At 53.0% G+C, this 25,397-nt stretch overlaps 1 long non-coding RNA gene across 2 annotated transcripts in view; it reads right to left on the reverse strand.

Annotated features, from left to right (window-relative positions):
- Nucleotides 1-22,494, reverse strand: part of LOC140393596 (uncharacterized) — a 130,678-nt gene extending 108,184 nt beyond the window's left edge. For both annotated transcript variants that reach the window (XR_011935685.1, XR_011935684.1), the window contains exons 1-2: nt 22,391-22,494; nt 17,385-17,466 (exon numbers count right to left, since the gene is read on the reverse strand). This is a non-coding gene — a long non-coding RNA (uncharacterized lncRNA). The remainder of the gene's footprint in view (nt 1-17,384; nt 17,467-22,390) is intronic.
- Between the last annotated feature and the right edge of the window lie 2,903 nt (nt 22,495-25,397).

A 25,397-nucleotide genomic window follows, 5' to 3' on the forward strand; every position in this document is an offset into this window, starting at 1 on the left:
AGGCAGAAAGTGGACGTGAGACCCCAGGATGTGAATGCGACGTGATTGTTCACACACCCCAGAGAGATGGAGAGAGTAACCAGGACTTTGGTTCCACATCTCATGACTCCATGTCAGTAGAGAGCAGGGACGTGGGGCGAAATTCTCCGGAAACGGTGCGATATCCGCTGACTGTCGCAAATCAGACGGGCATCGCGCCGCCCCAAAGGTGCGGAATGCTCCGCATCTTTGGGGGCCGAGCCCCAACCTTAAGGGGCTAGGCCGGCGCTGGACGAATTTCTGCCCCGCCAGCTGGCGGAAAAGGCCTTTGGTGCCCCGCCAGCTGGCGTGGAAATGACATCTCCGGGCGGCGCATGCGCGGGAGCGTCAGCGGCCGCTGACGGCATTCCCGCGCATGCGCAGTGGAGGGAGTCTCTTCTGCCTCCACCATGGTGGAGACCGTGGCGGAGGCGGAAGGGAAAGAGTGCCCCCACGGCACAGGCCCGCCCGCGGATCGGTGGGCTCCGATCGCAGGCCAGGCCACCGTGGGGGCACCCCCTGGGGGCCAGATCGCCCCGCGCCCCCCCCAGGACCCCGGAGCCCGCCCGCGCCGCCTTGTCCCACCGGTAAGGTAGGTGGTTTAATTTACGCCGGCGGGACAGGCATTTTAGCGGCGGGACTTCGGCCCATCCGGGCCGGAGAATCGAGCAGGGGGGGCCCGCCAACCGGCGCGCCGCGATTCCCGCCCCCGCCAAATATCCGGTGCCGGAGACTTTGGCAACCGGCAGGGGCGGGATTCATGCCAGCCCCCGGCGATTCTCCGACCCAGTGGGGGGTCGGAGAATCTCGCCCGTGATCTCTGGTCTCCTGCCCAATGCCACTGAAGAGAGATGATCGGGTCATTATCTCACTGTTGTTTGTGGGAGCTTGCTGTGCGCAAATTGGCTGCTGCGTTTCTTGCATCACAAAAATCAGAGGGTCGGCAGCGCTGGGGCCTCGTCAGCCCTATTGGGCGACGCGGGCCCTGCTGAGGCAGGTCGGAGGCCAGGAGGATGTCCCAACACGGACGTGCCCTTGAGAGTTCTGCCTCATTTATTGATGCGACCATCAATTCACATGAGACGATTAGTAGAAGTGAACAGTGGTTTTAATAAGCTAGATCTGTGCCTGCCTGCGACTGCTCTGTACTGAGTGATGCACGGTCAATAACTCCAGAAGCGAGGTTGGATACAATTGAAGGCTTTAATATGTTTCTCCCAGCAGCGCAGGCACAGAAGAAAGCTGCTGGGGTGGCACGGGCTCTTATACCCCGCCTTGCAGGGCAGAGCTAACATACAGGCTTAACCAATGGGAACAAGTACATTCTCCACCAATGGAATTCTGGCATTACCAGGTACCGTAATCCTTCTAACACAGACTACCACATTCACCCCCTGTTAAAAAAGAGTCCGGTGGAGGTGGTGGCTTCGTATTACAACGTTGTAAAGTGGTAGAAGTTACAGTTATCAAGGTACCGTAATATCTCCGTACAGCGTTTTACCTTATTACATCTTAACTATTTACAACAATAATGTACATTTCAAAATGAAGCAATTAGTCGATCGAGGGCCCTGGTCATCCTCTGCGATCGTCGTAGCTTTGATGGTGATGCCGGTGGAGGTTTGGGCGTCTGTGACTCCGGGAGCGTGGTTTCGGCTTCTGTGGCCACTTCATCACCCCTAGACGGGGCCGGTGGAAGGACCGACTGACCTGGGAAGGGGGCGGCTGTGGGGTGCGCCGGTGGGCGGGAGGACCTAGGCGGGGCCTGTGGAAGAACCGATCCACCTGTGAAGGGGGCGGCTGTGGGGTGCGCCGGTGGGAGGGAGGGTGGGACTGGTGGCGGGGGGGGGTGGATCCAGCGGGCGCCAGGTCCTGTAGGGAGACCGTATCCTGTCGGCTGTCGGGTTACGCCACGTAGGCGTACTGAGGGTTAGCGTGGAGGAGATGGACCCGCTCGACCAATGGGTCCGATTTGTGCGCCCACACGTGTTTTCGGAGCAGGATGGGTCCGGGAGCTGCCAGCCAGGTCGGGAGCGAGATCCCAGAGGAGGACTTCCTGGGGAAGACAAGGAGACGTTCGTGAGGTGTTTGGTTGGTCATGGTGCAGAGCAGTGACCGGATGGAGTGAAGAGCATCCGGGAGGACTTCCTGCCAGCGGGAGACTGGGAGATTCCTGGACCGCAGGGCCAGTAAGACGGTCTTCCAGACCGTTCCGTTCTCCCTCTCTACCTGTCCGTTTCCCCGGGGGTTGCAACTGGTTGTTCTGTTCGAGGCGATGCCCTTGCTGAGCAGAAATTGACGCAGTTCGTCGCTCATAAAGGAGGACCCCCTATCACTGTGTATGTAGGCGGGGAAACCGAACAGCATAAAGATACTATGGAGGACCTTGATGACGGTGGTTGCGGTCATGTGCCCGGGGCAGGGGATGGCGAATGGGAACCGGGAGTACTCGTCAATCACGTTCAGGAAGTACGTGTTGTGGTCAGTGGAGGGGAGGGGGCCTCTGAAATCCATACCGAGGCGTTCAAAGGGACGGGAAGCCTTTATCAGCTGCGCTTTCTCTGGCCTGTAGAAGGGCGGCTTGCACTCGGCGCAGATTTGGCAGTCCCTAGTGGCGGTCCTGACCTCCTCGATGGAGTAGGGCAGGTTGCGGGTCTTGATGAAATGGAAAAATCGAGTGACCCACGGGTGGCAGAGGGCCGCGTGGAGGGCTCGGAGGCGGTCCACTTGGCAGTGGCACATGTGCCGCGGGATAGGGCATCAGGAGGCTCGTTTAGCTTCCCGGTACGATACAAGATCTCATAGATGTAGGTGGAGAGTTCGATCCTCCACCGTAAGATCTTGTTTTTTATCTTGCCCCGCTGTGCATTATCGAACATGAAAGCAACCGACCGTTGGTCAGTGAGGAGAGTGAATCTCCTGCCGGCTAGGTAATTCCTCCAATGTTGCACAGCTTCTACTATGGCCTGGGCCTCCTTTTCGACTGAGGAATGGCGGATTTCGGAAGCGTGGAGGGCGCATGAGAAGAAGGCCACGGGTCTGCCCGCTTGGTTGAGGGTGGCTGCCAGAGCTACGTTGGACGCGTCGCTCTCGACCTGGAAGGGGAGGGACTTGTCGATGGCGTGCATCGTGGCCTTTGCAATGTCTGCTTTGATGCGGCGGAAGTCCTGGCGGGCCTCTATCGACAGGGGAAAAACTGTGAATTGGATCAGTGGATGGGCCTTGTTGGGGACATAGTTGGGGACCCACTGGGCATAGTCGGAAAAAAAACCTCGGCAGCGCTTCAGGGCCTTGGAGCAGTGCGGGAGGGGGAACTCCTTAAGGGGGCACATGCGTTCAGGGTCGGGGCCTATAACTCCATTACGCACTACGTAGCCGAGGATGGCTAGGCGGTCGGTGCTAAACACGCATTTATCCTTGTTATACGTAAGGTTAAGGATTTTTGCGGTCTTGAGGAATTTTCAGAGGTCGGTGTCGTGGTGCTGCTGGTCGTGGCCGCAGATGGTGACATTATCGAAGTACGGGAGTGTGGCCCGTAAACCGTACCGGTCAACCATTCGGTCCATCTCTTGTTGGAAGAACGAGACCCATTAGTGACACCGAAGGGAACCCTTAAGAAGTGATAGAGCCGCCCATTTGCTTCGAAAGCAGTGTATTTGTGGTCAATAGTGCGGATGGGGAGCTGGTGGTAGGTGGACTTAAGATCCATCATGGAAAAGACCTGGGGCGAGATTCTCCGACCCCCCGCCGGGTCGGAGAATCGCCGGGGGCTGGCGTGAATCCCGCCCCCGCCAGTTGCCGAATTCTCCACCACCGGATATTCGGCGGAGGCGGGAATCGCGGCGCGCCGGTTAGCGGGCCACCCCCCCGGGATTCTCCGGCCCGGATGGGCAGAAGTCCCGCCGCTAAAATGCCTGTCCCGCCGGCGTAGATTAAACCACCTACCTTACCGGCGGGACAAGGCGGCGCAGGCGGGCTCCGGGATCCTGGGGGGGGCGCGGAGCGATCTGGCCCCGGGGGGTGCCCCCACGGTGGCCTGGCCCGCGATCGGGGTCCACCGATCCGCGGGCGGGCCTGTGCCGTGGGGACACTCTTTCCCTTCCGCCTCCGCCACGGTCTCCAGCATGGCGGAGGCGGAAGAGACTCCCTCCAATGCGCATGCGCGGGAATGCCGTCAGCGGCCGCTAACGCTCCCGCGTATGCGACGCCCGGAGATGTCATTTCCGCGCCAGCTGGCGGGGCACCAAAGGCCTTTTCCGCCAGCTGGCGGGGCGGAAATTCGTCCGGCGCCGACCTAGTCCCTCAAGGTTGGGGCTCGGCCCCCAAAGATGCGGAGCATTCCGCACCTTTGGGGCGGCGTGATGCCTGACTGATTTGCGCCGTTTTGGGCGCCAGTCGGCGGACATCGTGCCGTTTCCGGAGAATTTCACCCCTTGTATTGCCCGATCCTGTTGACCAGGTCGGCTATGCGGGGGAGAGGGTATGCGTCAAGCTGCATAAACCTATTGATGGTCTGACTGTAGTCGATGACCATCCTATGCTTCTCCCCGGTCTTTACAACCACTACTTGAGCTCTCCAGGGGCTGTTGCTAGCCTCAATGACACCTTCCCTTGGTAACTGTTGGACCTCTGACCTAATAAAGATCCGGTCCTGGGCACTGTACCGTCTGCTCCTGGTGGCGACTGGTTTGCAATCCGGGGTGAGGTTCCCAAACAGGGAAGGCGGATCGACCTTGAGGGTCGCGAGGCTGCAGACAGTGAGGTGGGTGGGGGGGGTGGGGGGTGGGGGGGGTTGGGGGGGGGGGCAGATGGGGGGTGGTATAGGACCACCAAATTTGAAAGTTAGATTTGGAGGTTGCACTGAAAGTCCAACCCTAGGAGTGTGGCCGTGCAGAGGTGGGGAAGGACGTAGAGTCGGTAGTTTTTGAACTCCCTGAGGTAGGTTCTTTACTCAGAGAATGGTTAGGGTGTGGAATGGACTGCCTGCTGTGATAGTGGAGTCGGACACTTTAGGAACTTTCAAGCGGTTATTGGATAGGCACATGGAGCACACCAGGATGACAGGGACTGGGATAGCTTGATCTTGGTTTCAGACAATGCTCGGCACAACATTGAGGGCCGAAGGGCCTGTTCTGTGCTGTACTGTTCTATGCTCCCTGGACCGTGACGTTAGCTACACAAAACCCCTTGATCTCTACTGAGTGAGATTCGGAGGCCAGGGAGATTTTTTGATTAACGGGGTGGACGGGGAGAGAACAGCGCCTTATCGTGTCGGGGTGTATGAAGCTCTCCGTGCTCCCAGAGCCGATTAGGCAGGACGTTTCATGCCCATTGATAAGCACCGTCGTCGTAGCAGTTGAGAGTGTTCGGGACCGAAACTGGTCCAGGGTCACCGAGGCTAATCGTGGCAGCAGTTGGATGTTCTCTTCGGGCGGTGTGTGGTCAGATGAACTGGGGTCCTGGGAGTCCATCCAAGATGGCGGCGCCCACTGCTCGCACATGGCTGGGGTTGCACAAAATGGCGGCGCCCATCCATCGCACGTGGCGTCCGCGGGACAAGATGGCGGCGCCCAGAGGCCACACGTGGCCCTGGAGGAGGAAGATGGCGGCGCCCACTGGTCGCACGGGGTCTGTGGAGAGGGCTGTGGTGACGGTCCGTATTCGCCTCCGGAGACCGCAGCGACCGCCCTGGCCTGGCATACTGCCACGGAGTGGCCCTTTTTGCCGCATCCCTTGCATCTGGATGAACGGGCCGGACAGCGCTGTCGGGGGTGCTCGGCTTGCCCGCAAAAATAGCAGCGGGGCCCCCCGGGGTTACCAGGCCGTCTTGCAGCACAAGCTTGTGGGGGGATGGGAGATGCCTCGGGGTTGGCCGTGGGGGGAGGTTCCACGCTGCCCAGGGGGCTGCCGTGCGTTCGGGGACGTAAGTGCGGGTGTTTCAGGAGGCCACATCCAGGGAGCCGGCAAGGGCCCGTGCCTCCTTGAGGCCTAGTGTCTCTTTCTCCAGCAATCGCTGGCGGATTTGGGAGGACAGCATACCCGCAACGAAAGCATTCCGAATCAAAAGTTCTGTGTGGTCGTTTGCTGAAACTTGCGGGCAGCTGCAGTTTCTCCCCAACACCAGGAGCGCATGGTAGAATTCTTCCAGTGATTCCCCAGGGATTTGTCGCCTCGTCGCCAGTAGATGTCGGGCGAAGACCTGGATGACAGGGCGAATATAATGTCCTTTCAGCAGCTCCATTGCGGCATCGAAATCGTCCGCGTCCTCGATGAGGGTGTAGATGTCTGGGCTCACCCTCGAGTGCAGAATTTGTCGTTTCTGTTCTCCCGTGGGTGTGTTTTCGGCCGTCCCGAGATATCCTTTGAAGCGCGCCAGCCAGTGCTTGAAGGTTGCCGCTGAGTTTGCCCCGTGGGGGCTGAGTTGCAGACACTCTGGCTTGATTTGGAGCTCCATTCTTTAAAAACTGGTGTATTAAATTGATGCACGATCAATAATTCCAGAAGCGAGGTTGGAGACAATTGAAGGCTGTAATACGCTAGATGTTTCCCCCAACAGCGCAGGTACAGAAGAAAGCTGCTTGGCGGCACGGGCTCTTATACCCCGCCTTGCAGGGTGGAGCTAACAGACAGGCTTAACCAATGGGAACAAGTACATTCTCCACCAATGGTATTCCGGCATTACCAGGTACCGTAATCCTTCTAACACAGACTAGCACACTGAGTGCCGCCCCTGAGGGGGCAGAGCCACAGACGGAGCCCACAGGGGCATCAACATAGTACAATACAATACAGTGGTAAATTGCAGTAGCAATACGTTCACCACATTTATAAATATTCAACAGCTGATGGCGGCAGGACTCATGGAACGGAGGGGAAAGTCCATGGGGCGGGGGGGGGGGAGGGTTGTTTGGGGGGGCGGGAAAGGGATGTGGGAGCAAGGACGCTTGTCCTTCATGCAACCCCTTCAATAGGACATAGCCATCCCATTGCCGCTAGGAGGCTGTCCCCATGAAGCTGGAGGCCTCCGCCCACGGCAGGTGGGTCACTGCGCTGCCGACAAAATGCCAGTGTTAACGCAAAAGTGCCCCAATTAGTTTCTTCAATATTCAAATTGGCTGTCCATCTCCATTCATATCCAGTTCCCATTGCAGGGAAAAGTTCAAAATTTCCCCCACGCCCTGGGACTATTTTTCTGGCCCTCGCCTCCCAGCCCACTACCCCGGGGCGAGCAGCAGCCCGCTCCGTGCATTTCTCAATGTGTACTTAAAGCTGACGAATTGTAAAGAGTTTCACATTAGTTATCTTAAGTCATTAAGCACTAGTTTTTCCGAAGAAAAATGCCCCCTCTTCCTACGTGTACTGTTAATTAATGAGGTAATTTAAAAGTCCCTGAGGATTTCACTTATTCTCCAAGCTCATTTCTTTTGAACCCTATTTTGGAAATACATTGCAAAAAAAAAAGAGAATTTAATGTTCGTGTACAGTTACATTTATCAGCGCAAGATGAAGTGAACCGATTTGTATCTGCCCTGTTCTTGATTAAACACACACTCACTGTTGCTTTGAGATCTTTATCCTTTAAAGAAGCATTTCCATTTGGATGGTGGACTGGGAAAAGAAAGAACTTGCACTTATCCAGTACCATTCCAATCCCCATTTTGTTTCAGAGTGCTTCAACAACAACTTGCATTTATCGAGCATCTTTAACAGCCTAAAATATCCCAAGGTGCTTCAGAGAAACATCATCAGACCAAATTTGACTCTAAGCCATGTAAGGTATTGCTAAACTACATTGTTCGAATAAGGAACAACATAAGCAGTGTAACCCCACCTTTTTTTTGGACACGAAGGGCAATTTTAGCATGGCCAATCCACCTAACCTGCACATCTTTGGACTGTGGGAGGAAACCAGAGCACCCGGAGGAAACCCACGCAGACACGGGGAGAACGTGCAGACTCCGCACAGACAGTGACCAAAGCCGGGAATCGAACCTGGGACCCTGGTGCTGTGAAGCAACAATGCTGACCACTGTGCTACTGTGCTGCCTGTGATACGAAGAGGTTTAGGGACAAAGTTCCTATTATATTTGTTGAATAACAGAACATTTTTATTATGATATAAGTTTGTTTTTGCATGTTTGTACCTACTGCGCTATTTTCTATGGTTTCACTCCTCAATATTGTAAGGATGTTTCTCAGGGGTTCCTTCTGTACCCTTGGGAGGTGTGGTAACCCTTATGAGGACTTTGGGGGGCGGGACCGCGGATTGATCTCCCCGTGGGCTTCGTGGAATACCCGTGTTGAGTGGGCGAAGACCCGTCCAGCTGGGGCTCATTAGAGGGACCTTTAAATGTAGCTCTCAGACCCGGACTAGCAGTTCCCAATAGTCCTGGGCTGGGACGTTTGTTTTGTGCGTCGGGGTAGGGGCTTGATTTTCAGATTAAAAATAAACCAGTTTAGCCTTTCACTCGGCCCCTCCTGGAATTGTTACATTGGCGACGAGGATTAAGCACAGGGTTCTGAGCAGCCTTTCAAAACTCCACCACGACAACTCCAGTAAGAAACAAAGCAAAAAGTAAAACACAGAATTGCCTTTGTTTGGGAATCTCGGCCCTAGGGTGTGGCTTTGGAGGACTGGCCCCAGTGTGCAGAAATGCATGTACTACCTCTTCCGCGCCAACCACATAGGAGGGAATGGCAGACAAAGTAATCCTTTTGACAACATGAGGGCCCCTGACATTCAGCACTATTAAGAGTTTAACTTACCCTGCAGCATCTTGACATTAAAACATTTAATGAGCTGGTAAAGAACGAGTATGACCCAAAGCCCTCCGCAATCCTCCAACATTACTGATTCAACATGGTGGGAGGATCTTTGGAGAACCTGTGACAGAATTACTGGCTGGATTAAGGAAACTGGCCGAATTCTGCAAGTTTGGTCCAACCTTGGCCGAGATGCTTCGTGACTGGCTAGTGTGCAGGATCAAGAAGGTCACGATACAAACAAAATTGTTGGCCGAACCCACCCTGGACCTCAAAAGGGCTATGGAATTAGCACTATCCTTGGAGAATGCTGAGAAAGGGGCCCAAGAACTCCTGGGGACCAAAGGATGATGGACAATGGTAGGTATGTGTGTGTGTGTGGGGGGGGGGGAGGGGAGGGAGGAGGGGTAGGGGGGAGGGGGTAGGGCCCTCATACAGAAAAGCCAGCATTCCCAGTGAAGGCTCACCCACCACAAACTTAACATTCAGCCGGGACATTCTGGCATCTCAAAAGACGGCCGGAAACCCCAGAAGGACCAGGGAGACCTCTCCGGAGGACTACAAGTGTCAGCTGCAAGGCTTCTGTATGTGTGGCCAAAGGACACGATCCAGGCATGGCTGCCAGAATCAGCAGTACGTGTTCTGCCCAGACCGGATACCAAAGCCACATCAGGCCCAGGCCTTGCATGTCTATCAGCCCATCAAGGATAGTGCTAATTCTACAGCCCTTTTGAGGTCTGCCTCCTCATCCCCTCGGGTTCGGCCAGGTTCCTTCCCTGCCAGCTGGGCTGGAAGATCCTCAAAGTCCACCGAGCTCATAATGTCAGGTGGCCCTCCAGCTCTGTCTTCTCCCTCTCTTCAAATTTGTCTTAGATTTCCCTGCGCAAGATGAGAAGAAGAATCTGGGCGCCTTTGCTCTGGATCTGAGTTCCATGTTTATGTTAAGAGCACATTAAAGCAGTTTCTGTCCAAGCACATTTTAAATTAAATTTCCAGATACACCAGCGGGGCAAGGAACCTCCTGTTCATCCCGCTGCAAACAACATTGGGAAATCCTCCGGTGCACAATTAATGAGCCCAGAATAGCGCAATTTGGTGCGGTTTCCCACTGGGCTCCGTAGCGGATAATACTCTCGCTCCCGCCCCCGTCACAGGACTTAATCCTAAAGCCGTAAACTCGGCCAAGGATGAGAATTTACTTTCAACATAAACTGAGTCCTTCACCTCTTTCTTTTTTTGAAAATGTTGGGCGGGACTCTCTCACCCCGGGGTCGGGCCTGAGAATCGCCGGGACCGGCGCGAATCGCACGACGCCGCCTCCACGCCATTGGCACCGGCGCGGCCGGTGTGGCGCTGGTCAGGGGCCGCTCTACGGGACCCCCCGCCGATTCTCGGTCCGGAATGGGCCGAGCGGCCACGCCAAGAAAGCCGAGGCCCGCCGCCGCCGTTCACACCGGCAGGACCTCGGCGTGGATGCACCCGGGTCGGCCTGGTGGGGGGTGGGGGGGGGGGGAAGTCCGACCCCGGGGAGGGTCTCCGCTGTGGCCTGGCCTGCGATCGGGGCCTACCGATCAGCGGGCCAACCTCTTGGGCTGGGGGCCTCTTTTGTTCCGCGCTGGCCCCTGTTGCCCTACGCCATGTTGCCACTGCGACCCGTGGTGCCCATCTGACGTCAGGGATCGGCAGCTAGAGCGGCGTGGGTCGCTCCAGTGCCGTGCTGGCCCCCTGCAGGGATCAGGATTTCAGCTCCTGAGGGCATGTTGGCGCCGTCGAGAAACGCGACGGCGTTTACGGTGGCATCAACGCTTAGCCTCAGGATCAGAGAATCCCGCCTGTTGAGTTTGTTCAATCTTCTACAGTTTATTCATTGGCCCACTACAGAAAGATTATTGCACTTGGGGATTGATGGATATGATGCACAGACAATATATAGATTCAACTGAACGGTTCAGCCTACCCATGACTACTAAATGTTACCACCCAAATGGGATCAAACTTTCTTTTCCACCACTAACTGTTAAGAGTGTAAACAAGAAGGTCTTTATTCAGATGAGGTGATGCAAACTGCTCCGTTTATTACTGAAGCTCTTGCGCCTTGTCAGAAAGTGCCAAGTGCCAGAAGAGGCTTGTTCAATCAAATTTAGAGTTAATAGTGAGTTTGAAAAACATGTTCCTTTAAGAGAGGAAACTATGCGTTGCCAATACTTTCACCAATTTGTTCTACTTTGCTTTTAAGCTCGTGCCTACGTTTTGCTATTTTCCTTGGGTTTAGGCCAACTCATGTTTTTCGTGGTACTCTGAGGTAGGTGGGGGGTGGGGGGTGGGGGGGGGGGTGGCGGTGGCTATTAGTCCATTCTATGATCTGAGCAGCATGACTCAAGCCAATTTGCAGCTCTGCTGAAAGTTTGTCGAAGATTTGAGGAGACCAGATGCCATTGGATTCGTTTACATGAGTCAGGCCAAGTCATCAGCAGCCTGCACAGGCCACATTACCTCTGCTTGGCCACAGTTCCCAGAAACTGGGTCAGCAGATAATCTGATCTGTATCTTTTTACAACCTCTCCTTACAAGACTTAGTTGAAAGGCCTTCTTTCAGAGATTACTTTCCGACAACAAAACCAATACATATACAATACAAACAGAAAAAGGAGAACTTACTTCAACACCTCCTACTTAACAGATCATTGTCAAAGGTATGGACGCACATTGGAATTTGTTAACGCTAGACACGCTCCAGGACAGAGTATCATAGGCTTCCACAGAACAGAAGGAGGCTATTCAGCCCTAGAGCTATCAGATTAGTTCCATGCCCCTGCTTTCTCTCCATGACCTTGCAATTCTTTCCCCTTCAAGTACACATCCAATTCCCCTTTGAAAGTCTCTCCTTAGTTACTCTTTGCAAACACTTCACAACTTTGAACACCTCTATCAAATCTCCCCATAACCTTCTCTGCTCAAAGGATAACAACTTGAGCTTCTCCTGTCTCTCCATGTAACCACCCCGGTATCATTGCAGCAAATTTCCCTCTCTCTCTCTCTCCACGGCCTTGATATCCTGTTTCTGCCCTGAAAGCACGGTGCACATAAGATCCCCCCAAATAGGAGCAGGAGGAGGCCATTCGGCCCCTCGAGCCTGCGCCACCACTCATTCAGATCATGGCTGTTCTGATGGTGGCCTTAACTCAACTTTCCTGCCCGCCTCCCAAAGCCCTGGATTCCCTTGTAGAGTAAAAATGTGCCAAACTCAGCCTTGAGTATATTGGAAAGATCACAGTATTCTAGCTGGGGCCAACAGGCAGCGTTCCATTAAGGCCGAGTGTGGTTTTCTTGCTTGCAACATCATGTAACAATGTCATGGTTTTCAGCCAATAGTTGCAAGTGCACGTACAAAAATGTGCCAGGTCTGATTTCTGGTCTGTCCTGTTCACTGAGCTGAGCTGAGCCAGAGGTTGGGATCAGGGGATGGTGTACGAGAATTGGCTTCAATGGTGCTGAGTAAGGAGAGCCTGACGTTCCAACTCCTAATCACTATCTGGTGATTATGGCTGGAAACCTGTCAAGAAATGGATCAAATGTTCGGGACAGAAACAGGCTATTCACACGCGAGCTGATGCTCCACGTGAGCCTCTTCAACCCTACCAACATGCTCTTCAATTCTGTTTTCCCTCGTATGTTCAGTTAATTGCCTTTTAAAATGTGCTGCTTAATTTGGAGTACAATTAGTGTGGCGGGCTTGTGCCAAAACCTTCCACTGTATCAGAGCGGAGTGACATGTCACAGCGGAGCCAAAGGCCTGGCAACCAGGGCAGGGCAGCTCCCTCGCTTCATCAAATCAGGATCTACTGCTGGAGGCATTGAAGGAAGGGAGAGAGAGGTCCTCTTCACGGAAGGTAGCAGGACAAGGCTACCTCGTCATGCAGGAGAAGTATCTCCCTGGTCAATCTCATCTCCTCTGCCCTCTCGTCCTTCTCCCCTCTTACCCCTGCTTCTGCTTCTCTCTCTCTCAAGGAGCTGTTTCCTTCACGTGTCTCGCTGTCCTCAAGAACTGCACCTCTCTAGAGGGTTTATGCAGAGGACAGCAGACCACCGCCATGGCCGAGAGCCTTGGAGGAGGGTATTGACAGCACTACCCGACCAGTCCAGGCAATGGAATCCCATCTTCAGAAGTCTGATGGTCTGCTCAGTGGTTGGGCAGGCGGCATTGGTTGCATTGCCTTTGTGCCTCTGACTTTGCTCCCAAAGCGGGTTCGATAACAATCTCTTCAAGGGATTTGCTTGTTCCCCCCTCAATCACTTTGAGTGTTGGAGTGAAGATCTGGATTGATGGAGGATGAAAGAGTCATGGCAGGTGGCAGGAGAGTGAACGTGCACACGGGGGGGGGGGATTCGAGATGTTATTGCAGACTAGCTGAACATAGAGGGGGTGGATACCCATCCTGCTGGTGAATCTGATTGGCCCATTGCTGGGTGTTTTGATGCCCACATGGATGTGATTGATGATCTCCTGGGGGAATCCATCAATGAAAGAAAAGACCCAATGCCTTCTGTCCCTGTGCAGCTCCATCTGCAATTAAATGAATGTGCAGTCCAGCTCTAGTAAAGAGGGCAGCAGTGATCGGTGAGATGAAATGGTGTGCAACTGTTTTTGAGATGCCACTGAGGTCCATAGCAGATACTTGGAAGGAGGCAGAGATGAAGAGGTTCAAGAACACAATGTATTTGATGGCTCGTGGTTGGACATGACAACCAGTGCTAGAGGATTCAAGACCTCTGGCGATGAAGGACAGATCTCTCTCTGCCTGGATTCTTCCAGTTTCCCAGGTCATTAGTTTTCAGTCATCTCCAGATAATTCCATCTTCGGCAATAGATCCTCTGTTGAGGGATTGGGCTCTGATACATTACAATCCCCTCCCTTTACTTCTTTGGTACAACAACAATGACTTAACATTTATATAACAGACCAACTTATGCATTTCCTCTGTACACATATAGACAATTTAATAAGACAGTCTGTCGGGTTGTATTCAACGTTCTGGGACCTGGCTGCTTAGGCCCTTGGAAATGTCCTCTGTTCCTTCAGTAGGTGGCATTTCCTGGGAAGTTACTCCCGTGTCCAAAATGTTGGGTATTAGGAAGTCCTCAGAAACAGAATCTATCTCTGTGTTTAGTTTCTGTTCTGAAGTATTGCTGTCTAAATATTCCGATGGAAATACTTCTTGAGAGGTTTCGGCGATTCCACTTTGTGAAGCTAGTAGCTGGTCAGTATGATGCCGCTAAACTCATTCATCATCCGTCTGGACAGTGTCTGATATTGGACCTATCTTTGCTATGATCACAGCAGGTACCCATTCCTCATTGATGTTGTAGCTTCTGGTTAGTACTCACTCCCCTTGAGTGAATACTCACTTTTTAGAGTTTTATTCCCTCCTAGCAATCTATGCTTGTTGCTGTTGTTGTTCGACAGTCTCTGAAGTTTCAGGCGGTCTTAAAAGATCGAATTATGTTTGTAGTTTCCTTTCGAACAGCAGCATTGCTGGTGAACTCTGTGTCATTGTGTGCGCGGTGTTCCCGTAAGACATTAAGAACTTGTCTACTTTCCTTGTCAATGTAGCTTGGTCCTTTATGCCTTGATAGAATGCTGCAATGATTGAACTAAACGTTCGGCCAACATATTTGTTGCAGGATTGTACAGAGCTGACTTGATGTGGTATCAACTGTTTCTGCCAGTAGACCAGCATTGTCACTTACAACCTGCTCCAGTGTACCAAATCCTGTGAATATTTCATCAAACCTCTCAATGGTTTGTTCGGTCATCGTGATTTCATGATCACAACTTCTGGCTATTTAGACCGTGAATCCCCAATCACTAGGAACATGTGACCCTCCACTGGACCAGCGTAGTCTATGTGTATTCTCTGACGTGGCTGTATCGGAACATCCCATGGATATAATGGTTGCAGGTGGTGGAGTGTTTCTTAGTTTTGCACAGGGTTGACATTGCCCCATTTTCTCTTTGATTTGAGCACCTAATCTTGGCCACCAAAACCAACTGCATGCTAGTTCCTTCAACCTCGCCACACCAGGATGTCCCTCATGGTTGGTCAAGGACTTCATTACGCAAGTACGGAGGAATAATCACTCAGATTCCCCATAACAAAACTTCATTCTTACTGTCAACTCAAGTCTTTGTGTGATGTAGGGCTTGAGGTCTAGATTTTGATAATGAACTTCTGTCATTGTTCCTTTTACAGGATTCTCAGGGGCCTGACAAGGCAGATGTTGAGAGGTTGATTCCCCTTCTGGGAGAGTATAGGACCAGAAGGCATAATCTCAAGGATAAGTGATTTCCCATTTGAGACGGAAATGAGGAGGAATTTCTCCTCTTGGAGTGTTGTGAATCTGTGGAGTTTGTAGAGGCTGGGTCATTAAGTATGTTCAAGGCTTGAGATAGACAGATTTTTAATCAGTGAAGGAATCAATGGGTATGGGAATAAGGCAGGAAAGTAGCGTTGAGGTTTATCACATCAGATCAGTCACAATGTCATTGAATGGCAAAGCAGAGTCAATGGGCTAAAGGTCTGCTTCTGTGCCTATGTCTTATGGTCCACCCCAAACGCCAACTCCACTCTTGCCTTTGGGGAGTCAGAAAAATTCATGTTACAATCTTTGGATTATTAGTCCAAACCTCCCACCCAGACATTAGACCCCTCCCACCCAGGCACTGCCTTCTTCCAGACCCTTCCATCAGGCAGAAGGTACAGAAGTCTGAAGACCCGCACATCCAGACATAGGAACAGCTTCTCCGCACAGCTACAAGACTCCTCAACGACTCCCCCTCGGACTGATCTGTCCCCTGTAAGAACACTATTCACAAAGCCCTATGTTGCTCTTGCTCATGTATTTGCTTTGTTTGGCCCCTTGTTCCGCACTGTAACCAATCACTGTTTGTCGATGTACCATTTGTCAATGTTCTCTGTTGATTATTCTCTTTGTCTACTGTGTACGTACTGAGTACGTTCCCTCGGCCGCAGAAAAATACTTTTCACTGTACTTCGGTACATGTGACAATAAATCAAATCAATCAATCAACCTCACGATCATTGAAACTATGTCAATAATCCCATTAATTTACAGTCTAGGTAGCGATGTGGTGACAGGATTGGCATTTTGGTTTTGTACGGAGCATGGTTCAAGCTGCAAGTATTCCATGAGATCCAATGCAAATGTTAAAATTGCAGGTTAGAGATTGTCAATCTTTCTTTCAAACTGTGCATTAAGGCAGCTTAATTTTATTCTTACAGAGATTAGATGAGGAGCGAAGGACTAAGGTAAAGAACATCACCAAGATTGCAAAGAGCAGGGGAGAAGACAAGCGAAGTGACTTTGTGATTGGCGGCTTCAATCTCCAGTTTCAGTGCATTTGAGATTTGAACAACGTGCGTGAATATCAGAGATCCAGGCACAGAAAGCTAGGATTTGTATCTCTATGGCAACATTCACAATCTCAGGATGTCCCAATTGGTTTTCTACAGCCAATGAGATGCTTGTGAAGTATAGTCACGTCACCTCCCCCACCCCTCCAACTTCAATTGGAAGTTCTAATGGTGGGGGAGGGGTGGGGGAGTGGGCGTGAGCTGACCTGGGACACATGCCTCCTGCCCCATTGCCAGCCATGATAAGGTGTTCATTAGCCCTCAGACTCTTGACCCTTAAGGCTGGTGGGGAAATAGAGCTGGAGCTGTCCTCTTGGCTGGGGAGCTGGGAGATGCACAACTGAGATACTATAGTGCCACGGGTGGTGGGAGGCCGAAAGTGCCACGTAACAAGTTTTGTTACAACTGTCGAACTTCAACAACTAAGAGTTGCATTTATAAGCACCTGTACTGTGGTAAAATGTTTCACAGCATTGTTTATCAGATAAAAAATTGACATTGAGAAAAGGAAATATTGGGGTAGATGACCAAAGCCTTGGATAACGAGGTAGTTTTTGAGCAGAGTCTTAAAGCTAGGGGTGGTGGAAAAGGTTTGTGGGGAGAACTCCAGAGCTTAGGGCCCAGGCAGCTGAACTATTGGCGCAGAGATTAAAATCGGGGACGCTCAAGGGGTACGAATCAGAGGAGCAGAGAGAACTTGGAGGGTTGTGGGGCTGAGGGAGGTTGCAGAGATAGGGAGGGGCAAGGCCACGGAGGGAATTTGACTACAAGGATGAGAATTCTGAACTCGAGGCACTGCCAGACAGGAAGCCGATGTTGGTCTGTGAGTATAAGAGTGATGGACGAACAGAACTTGATGCCTGTTAGGACACGCGCATCAGAGTTTTATATGGCTTCAAGTTTAGGGGGAGTAGAAGGTGGGCTGGTAATGTATTAGAACAGCCAAGACTCAAGGTAGCAAATGCACGGATTAGGATGATGAAGCCTATGTGATTGAGTATATTAATCTTATCATTGAATGCAACAAAGCAAGATGGTTACGAGAGGCTGCTTCTTGTAAACTTGTCTTCCAGTGATGCTGGTGCCTATTGAGGAGTAGATGTGTTTTACCTCATGCGCACTGATGACCAAAGCAATGCTACAGGCATGTTCCCAGCAGCGTTCCTTACCCTGATAGCAACAGCACATCCATATACCAATGCGGCTCCTTACTGCAAACTACCTCTAATTATTTAGCTCAGGAAACCAGTTCTGTCAGGGGAAAGAAAGAAAGGAGAAAGCATGTCAGTTATTTTGTTTATACCTTTAGCTGCTTCCAATTAAAATTCTGACAAGGCATTTAGCATTCACGGTTATAAAAAAGAGCCCTATTCTGTTAGCAGAAAGCTTAGCTCGCTGACATAGCAGTCGGACTGATGATTACAGACGTGCAGTTAATTAAGTCAAACAACAGCTTTTGATTATGGGTAATGAAACAATACGTACTCCGGATTTACACCGGGAGGATACAAAAGCGTTCGGAATCCAGGAGAGCATTTCCAGCAATGTGACAGCGTAATCGATGGGCTAAGAGTGCAGATTTGTGATGTGTGTTAGCGTCTTGACTGTGAGAAATTTATCCTTTCTTGTGGCTGTTGTGTATTTATCTGTCTGCACGCCAAAAAGAGCTTGTTGCATCCAACATAATGACAGACTTTTACCCGCCTTCTGCAATGCGCACTGGCTGATGCTGTCTGTGCAAGAACCCAGCTCATCTGGGTGACTGGACCCAGGACTTTACCACACTTGTCATCCAAGCTTATGACAGCCCCACACTCGACTATTCTAATGCTCTCCTGGCTGGGCCTCTTGCCCAGTCAGTTTGAGTGCATCCGAAACACTGCTGTCTATATCCTAACCAGTGTAACGTCCCTTTCACCCCTAACCCTTCTTGCGCACTAACCTACATTAGTGCCCAGTGCTGCAACACCTTAGTCTTAACTTTCTAACACTTGTTTTCAAATCCCTCCATGACCCCACCCTCTCTAGCTCTTCCATGTCTGGATATGTCTTTCAAAGAGCCAGCACGGCGACAATGGACCAAATGGCCTCCTTACCTGCCAAGTGTTTCCATTACCTCGGCCCCAAATCTGCAAACACCCCGAACCTTAACCGGCCCCATTCAGAGCACAACGCAAGCTCATTGACGCGTCAATTTCAACCGTTGTGATATTCTTATCACAACTGGGCCCACTCCAGGGCTTGAGTAGAAAAATCAAAAACTGACACCAGTGCAGTTCTGAGGGTGTGCTGCACTGTTGGAGGTGCCATCTTTGGGATGAGGTGTTTAGCTGATCAAGGCCCTGTCGGCCCTCTCGGGTGGATGTGAAATATCCCATGGCTGAGTGTGGGGGGGGGGGGGGGGAGGGGGGGGGGGCAATGTTTATCCCTGAACCAACATCATTAAACGAGGTTATCGAGTTATTATCACTCTGCTGTTTGTGGGGCCTTGCTATGTGCATATGGACTGCCACATTTCCCGTATTACAACAGTGATCACATTTCAGAAGTACTTCAATGGCTGTGAAGTGCTTTGGGACGCTCTGAGCTCGAGAAAGGTGCTATATAAATGCAAGTCTTTGTACCTTTCAGCACAGCTCCATTTTAAATCTCTTGCTGGACTGGATGTAAAGCTATCACTCTGCTACTCATACCCACCCCTGTCAATCAGTGTTATTAATAAAGAATGAGTGTGAATTTTTTTGCTGGCTTTCCCAAACTCTTTTCTCATGATTTTTTCATTCATCCCACTACCAGATGATGGCACCAGGTAAACAAACATTTTCCCTTTTCGGCAGCCTAGGTTAGCATCAAATATTCCAGGTCAGGTACAAACCGCAGAGGCCTGAGGGGCAGCACCTATTTCCAAACTGGTAGCTGTTTCCGTTGATGGACAGACGCTCAGATGCTGAGAGGTTGTTTACCCTTGTGGGAGAGTCTAGGACCAATCTCAGAGTAAGGGGGCACCAATTTAAGGCTGGGATGAGGAGGAATTTCCCAGGGGGTAGTGAATCTGGAGAATTCTTTACCACAAAGAGGGTTGTAGAGGGTGGGTCATTAAGTGTGTTCAAGGCTGAGATAGGCGGATTTTTAATCAGTCAGGGAATCCAAGATGATGGGGATAAGGCAAGGAAGCGGAGTTGAGGATTATCACATCAGCTCTGTCATGATCTTATTGAATGGCCAGGCAGACTCGATGGGCTGAATGGCCTACTTCTGCTCCTATGTCTTATGGTCTTATATAATGAAGACACTTGAAACAAAGAAGAAGCAGAACCTGCATTGATGTAGCGCCTCAAAATAGAGAAACACCCTAAGGTCAAACAAGGTCTGACACTGAGCCACATAAGGAGTCATTCAGTCATGACCAAAGCCTGGTTAAAGAGAGAGGGGAGCAGGAGAAGGTAAGGAGGAGAGAGAGAGGAGGAGAGCTTTAGCCAGGACTCCCTGATCTTTGGGCCTTGGCAAATGAAGAAATGGCTCCGAATTGTGGAGTGGTGAAAATCAGGGATGTGCCAGAATTCGAGGAGTGCCGATATCCCCGAAGTCTGAAGAGGCTACGGAGACGGGGGGCGCGGTTCTCCGAGGCCGCGCCGGTTGGGAGACTCGCTGGCTGTGCCATTATATCGCGTGACGCCGTCCCGCCATTCTCCCAACCGGCGAGAGCGGCCCCGTCGGGTCCGTCTGTCCACCAACCGGCGAGAACGGTCTCTGGACTGCCCTCCGACCGTCCAGCCCCTCGGCTGCTCCAACTCCACCTGCTGTACCGGCTCGGCTGTGTGGTGTGCACCAGGGGGTGCAGTGGGCAGAGTGTGAGGGGGGAGGGGGTGCAGTGGGCAGAGTGTGAGGGGGGAGGGGGTGCAGTGGGCAGAGTGTGAGGGGGGAGGGGTTTGGGGGTGCAGTGGGCAGAGTGTGAGGTGGAGGGGTTCGGGGGTGCAGTGGGCAGAGTGTGAGGGGGAGGGGGTGCAGTGGGCAGAGTGTGAGGGGGAGGGGTTCGGGGGTGCAGTGGGCAGAGTGTGAGGGGGAGGGGGGAGGGGGTGCAGTGGGCAGAGTGTGAGGGGGAGGGATTCGGGGGTGGAGTGGGCAGAGTGTGAGGGGGAGGGGTTCGGGGGTGCAGTGGGCAGAGTGTGAGGGGGAGGGGGAGGGGGTGCAGTGGGCAGAGTGGGAGGGGAGGGGGTGCAGTGGGCAGAGTGTGAGGGGGAGCGGTTCGAGGGTGGAGTGGGCAGAGTGTGAGGGGGAGGGGGTGCAGTGGCCAGAGTGTGAGGGGGAGGGGTTCGGGGGTGGAATGGGCAGAGTGTGAGGGGGAGGGGTTCGGGGGTGGAGTGGGCAGAGTGTGAGTGGGGAGGGGGAGGGGGTGCAGTGGGCAGAGTGTGAGGGGGAGGGGTTTGGGGGTGCAGTGGGCAGAGTGTGAGTGGGGAGGGGTTCGGGGGTGCAGTGGGCAGAGTGTGAGGGGGAGGGGGTGCAGTGGGCAGAGTGTGAGTGGGGAGGGGGAGGGGGTGCAGTGGGCAGAGTTTGAGGGGGAGGGGTTCGGGGGTGCAGTGGGCAGAGTGTGAGGGGGAGGGGTTCGGGGGTGCAGTGGGCAGAGTGTGAGGGGGAGGGGTTTGGGGGTGCAGTGGGCAGAGTGTGAGGGGGAAGGGTTCGGGGGTGCAGTGGGCAGAGTGTGAGGAGGGGATGACGGGCTGAGGGGCGGGGGGGGGGACATGCAGGGTTGTCTCACTTGCTTCTGCGCCTCCGACCTGGCGACTTCCCGGGTGGTGGATCCCCCAGCGAGGCCCAGGGCCCTCTGCTCATGGACGGTTAGGGGGTGCAGCTCAGGTGATCCTCCTACAGTTCTCATACGCTCACGATGGTTGTGAGGTGTCTTATCCTGGGGGCGGGGGGGGGGGGGGGGGGGGGCGGGTGGGGGGGGGGGGTTTGGATAAAGCATCACAATTAGGCGGGTATTATCAGGGCGTGCAGATATAGGCTATATTAATGCTGGGTGCGGGGACAGTTGGAGCCACGCCATGGCATCTCTCCAGGGGGTCGCGCTGCTCATGTGGGTCGAGTACAACGTTGTGCCCCCTGAGCCCACCCCCCCCCCCTTCGTGTCCGGGCGGGGTGTTGCTGAGAGACATTGGTGGGGGTGGGCTGGGTGTGACCCGGGGGCACCCTTGTGGCACTTACCCTGGCAGCCCTCGTGAGGTGGTGGACCTTCTTCCTACACTGCTCCCCGGAGCTGGGGGTGTGCCCCACAGCACTGACCACGGTGCCAACCTCACGCCAGCCGCGCCTCACCGTGCTAGGCGGTCGGCGATGCCCACATCTTGGGCAGAGGATGGCCCTGCGTTGCTCCACCTCATCGAGCAGGGTGTCCAGGTCCGTGTCGCGGAACCTCGGTGCGGCTCGTCGGGGCTCAGCCATCTCGTCGTCTTGGGTCCTGTGCGCGGATCGCGCCCTTTAAATGACGGTGCGCGGTGTCAGCCGGGCGTCGCGCGATGACGACGCTGCTTTTGCGCTACGCCCCCCCTCCCCGAGTCCCTCGTGGTCCTGCAGCTAGCCCATTTTCGGGCCCTTAATCGCTCGTGATCGCGGCCGTTTGGCGCCGTCGGGAAACTCGACGGCGTCACGACGGCGCTGGGTCTCTGCCGCAATATCGGAGAATCCCGCCCAGGGAGATGTGAGGCCATGGAGAGAGTTGAACACAAGGGTGCGATTTTCAAATTGAGGTGCTGCAGAAACCGGGGCCCATGTAGCTCAGTGATAGGGAACAGCACATAGCTCAGTCTGCAGTATGTCGTTGAGCACGGGGTATAAAGCAGATTGACAATTCACCCTCGTTCAGGACTGATTCCACCTCCCACATTGCCTTAACTACCTGAGTCGCCAGGGTTACAATCCACCCATTACCATCTGAATAACAGAGATCAGTACGGTAAGATCTCCGAGTTCCCCCACGAGTGCCTTGCACCGCCCCCCCCCCCCCCATCCCCCAAAAGAAATCTACAGGTTTACAACAACACTCCTGCCTGGACTGATAAGATTCTGTGAAAATGATTCCCAAATGCCAAGCTGAACCATTACAGGAATTACAGGCCGCTTGAGTGAAAAATCCAGCGACTGATGCTAATTATGTATTCCAATAATTACTTGTTACCTGGTAAACACTCCAAATAAGTGAGGAGAAATCTTGGGCGATATAATCTCCCCACTATACAGGAAACCACGCTCCTGCCGAGCTGAGGAGCTGGCAGGAATGTGCCTAGCCTTATAAGGTGGGGGGGAGGAGGGGGGGGGGGAATCTGCAAGATACAAGGTGGTGATGTGTCTTATTATCTCAGTCTCATTGCAGCTACAGACACTCCTTTGCAGCACTTATTACAGACTCATTATTTCGACACACCTGCAGTTTTAATGTTTCTGCATCTCAGTCCCTCCCGATTGTGTATCTCTCCCCACCACAGCCCCCCCTGTGCACAAGAGAAAGTGCCACAAAACCAGGTGTGTCAGCAAGCTTGATGCCCATGGCTACCGAGTTGGTTGAGTGACAGGAGTTTCTGCATTGGAGGACAATATATAGTGGGAGTTCCCCAAGGGTCGGTCTTGGGATCACGGTTTTCCTTGATATATATTAATGACCCAAACCCATTGTGACCCGTACCCGGCGTGTACAGGGCACACATTCAAAATCTGCAGACGCCACAAAACCTGGGATCGGAAAATCAGTTCAGGATTAGGCCACTCGGCCCTTCGAGCCTGCTCTGCCATTCAAACTGATCATGGCTGATCCTCTATCTCAACAGAGGGATATGGGCCAAATGGAGGCATATGGGGTTAGCTGAGATGTGCTTTTTGGTTGGCATGGAGCAGTTTGGGCTGAAGGGCTGTAGATTCTGTTATTCTAACAGCAGTCCTCTCCCCATACCACTTGACACCTCTAGGGTCTAGAAATCTACCTGTTTCTTTCTTGAATATATTCAGTGACTTGACCTCCACAGCCTTCTGTGTTAGAGAATCCCACAGGCTCATCATCCTCTGTGCGAAGACATTTCTCCTCATCTCCGTCCTAAAAGGCGAGTGAGCCTTCGGTTTAATATCCCACGCAAAAGACAGTGGCCACAATTCAGCGACCGCGTTATGCCAGGCGTGGATCAGTGAGTGCCGTGTGAATAGCGGGAGAGGGCAAAATCAAGATTTGCGCCGGGCATGAGCCATTTTGCTATTCACCCGCCCCGCTGCCAGTGGTGAGTGCCAGGTCTTGCCCAAAATGGGGAGAATATCATTAACCCTCATTTGCATTCTTTTCAATCTCATTAGCAAGATTGAAGCCTGATGCCGCAGCCTCCTGGATATTACCCTATTCACCAGCGGGCAGTCATGTGGGCGTCGATCATTACATCTTTTCAAAAATGTGAAGCTGGAGCAATGTCTACCGAGGGAAAGTGAGGAGGTGAGGAGCCATTTCCATTTTCCGGCTTAAGGGCACCGGAGCTACTGCCCCAGTGCTTTGGGGGGTGGGGGTGGGGGGGTGTTGTTAGACCTACCAAACACTTCCAGGACAGAGCCCCTCTGCGGCGTTTATCCTGAAATTCAATTTCACCCCCTTCAACTGTGAGCAGCCTCCAGCTTCACAGTCGCGATAGCACTTCACGCTCCTGAACTCTCAGTGCTTCCTCAAGAGCTCACGTGCCATGTCTCAGAGAATTATTAGTGCACTGCATGTCCAGAGAACGTTGATGCCTGAACTGTCTGCCTGACCTCTAGGAGGGTCAACACCAGAGAGGCAGCTGCCAACCACCAACAATAAAACACGAAAGAGTAGAGGCTTCACCACTGTGGATCTTCTCATGACCAGAGAGTAAGCAGACGTCAACTGAGCATGGTCTCCCTAATCTTCCCAGCAGAGGTCTGGGGCCCAGGGGCTCCTGATGTGGTCGGGGGTGAGTATGTGAGCAAGGTTTGCCAGCACAAGTGGCTCACTGGAAGGCACTCTGAGACCAGCCGGGACAGTCATGGTAAGGTTGGGGGAGGCTTGGGGGATTTGACGGTCCCGGGATGGAAGCACTAATTGATTGTCAGTCTTTATCCTTCTCCAATTCATTCCGGATAAAACAATGTTTGTTGGAGTTGATCCCGCGGATGCTGCCCTGAGGTTGCCATGGAAGGCATAGATGCATAGAAGGCAGCAGTGACAACACAGGCTTGAGGCAGCACCCCATGTGCAGGGGGCCACTGTACATTCTGAACACCAGGCCACCCATCAGGCTGAGGCGGGACCCAGAAGAGGAGGCCAGCGACGCCCCAAGGTGTACAGGCATTGTTGGTCACACAATGATCTGATGGACACCATGTGCCGCAGAAGACTCAACAAAGAGACAGTGCGGCACCAATGCCACGTCCTTGCGGACATGGCACCCTGTGGAGGAGGAGGACACCTGCCCCCGGTGGCCCCGAAGTTCACTGCAGCCCTAAACATTTATGCCAACAGGTCATTCCAGGGTTCAAGCGGGGACCTGTGTAGCATTTCACAGTGATCCGCCCACAGGTTCATCCGGGAGATGGTGGAAACTCTATGCCCGGGCATCAGACTACATCACTTTCAACCTGTATCAGACCCACCAAGATGCCCAAGCTGCAGGATTTGTCGCCGATGCCAGGATGGCCATGGTGAGCACCGGTGCATCAGGGAATGCCGTATATTAACAGGAAGGGATTCCACCCCCTGAATGTTCAGATTGTGAGGGACTATCATCTCTGACTCATGCACGTGCTCGCTACCCTGAGAGCGTGCATGACAGCTACATCCCGGGGCACTCGGATGTCCCCAGTGTCTTTGAGGGCCACCCCAGGATAATGGGTGGCTCCTGTGGGACCAGAGATACCCACTGAGGACATGGCGGATGATCCCGGTGCAGAGGCCTGAGACCTAGGTGGAGACCTGATACAATGAGGCCCACATTGCCACCCATGCTGCCATTGAGCGGTGCATCCGGCTGCTGAAAATGTGGCTCCGATGCCTTGACTGCTCTGGCAGTGCCCTTCAGTACACCTCCCAGAGCGTTTCCTGCTTGGTGGTTGTCTGCTGTGCCCTCATCAATCTAGCACAGAAGCAGGGCGACATGCTGGAGGAGGAGCAGGAGTAGGTGGAGGGACAAGTGGCTACG

Source organism: Scyliorhinus torazame, chromosome 17, assembly GCF_047496885.1.
Source record: "Scyliorhinus torazame isolate Kashiwa2021f chromosome 17, sScyTor2.1, whole genome shotgun sequence".
Taxonomy (NCBI): Eukaryota; Metazoa; Chordata; class Chondrichthyes; order Carcharhiniformes; family Scyliorhinidae; genus Scyliorhinus; species Scyliorhinus torazame.